Source organism: Phyllostomus hastatus, unplaced genomic scaffold (genome assembly GCF_019186645.2).
Source record: "Phyllostomus hastatus isolate PE091 unplaced genomic scaffold, TTU_PhHast_1.1 phas_contig_38, whole genome shotgun sequence".
Classification (NCBI taxonomy): Eukaryota; Metazoa; Chordata; class Mammalia; order Chiroptera; family Phyllostomidae; genus Phyllostomus; species Phyllostomus hastatus.
The window spans coordinates 19,073,891-19,074,931 of NW_025333869.1; positions in this window are offsets into that span (position 1 = coordinate 19,073,891).

Consider the following 1,041-nt stretch of genomic DNA (forward strand, 5'->3'; position numbering starts at 1 on the left):
TTGGTCTTGCATCTCCTCTCTGTTGTCTATTCTTATCCTGCTATAGAAATGGCCCACAGTTTGGATCACAGCATCTCCCTGCGGCTTCAGGGAAAAATAGAGACCACTGCTTCGCACCACTCCCAGCATGGCACCCCTTCCTATTAATGACCTGGCCCCTCCCACCCTCTTGAACTTCAAGTCTTCCATTTTCACACTATCCTGCATTCTTGTGTGCATCTTGCCACCTTCACTTGGAATATCTAAATCCACCACAGACTTCCTTACCTGGATAACTCTGACCCCTCCTGAAGTATTCAATTCAGACAACAACCCCTCCGGAGACTTCCCTGACATCGTCCTCTGCATAAGATGCTTTCACTCATTTATTCATTTCAGAGGCATTTATCCAGTTCCCTCACTTGCAAAGCTCTCAGCTAGGTACCAAGGATACCAAAGCGAGTTGAGTTCAAGCCACTACCCTCCAGGGACTCACTACCTAAGTTCTTGTTATTCAAAATATTGTCTGGGGCAAGCAGCATCAGCATATTTGCATTGTTAGAAATGCAAGCTCCATCCCAGACCTGCCGAGTCAAATCTGCATTTGGACAAAAGCCCTCAGTGATTCATGTGACAATAAAGTTTGAGAAGCCCTGATCTAGATGGCATGGAAACAGAGAAGTATAACAAATGAGGTAAATTCAACTTCAGAGGAAAGCACAGGGTGTTCTGAGAACACGGTGAGAGATAACTAATTGAATATGAATAGAAGAAGGGAGATGCAGGAGAGGTGAGTTCAGGGCAGAAAAGAGGAGTCTGAGTTGGTGGGAGGGGGTTTCCAGGCAGGGGGCACAACTGGAGCAAAGGTGCAGGAGAGGAGAAGGTATCTATCTGTGCTGGACTGGGAATGCAGGAACCACTGTTGCTGAGTGCAAAGTTCTGACACAGAATCATAAAAGAGAAAGTACATTCCAGGTTTACTTCCTAACACTCCACCCTATACTCATGGCTCAGCCCTTGAACCACCCATAGGGGTTGGGCAGGTACCCACCTTTGATGGTC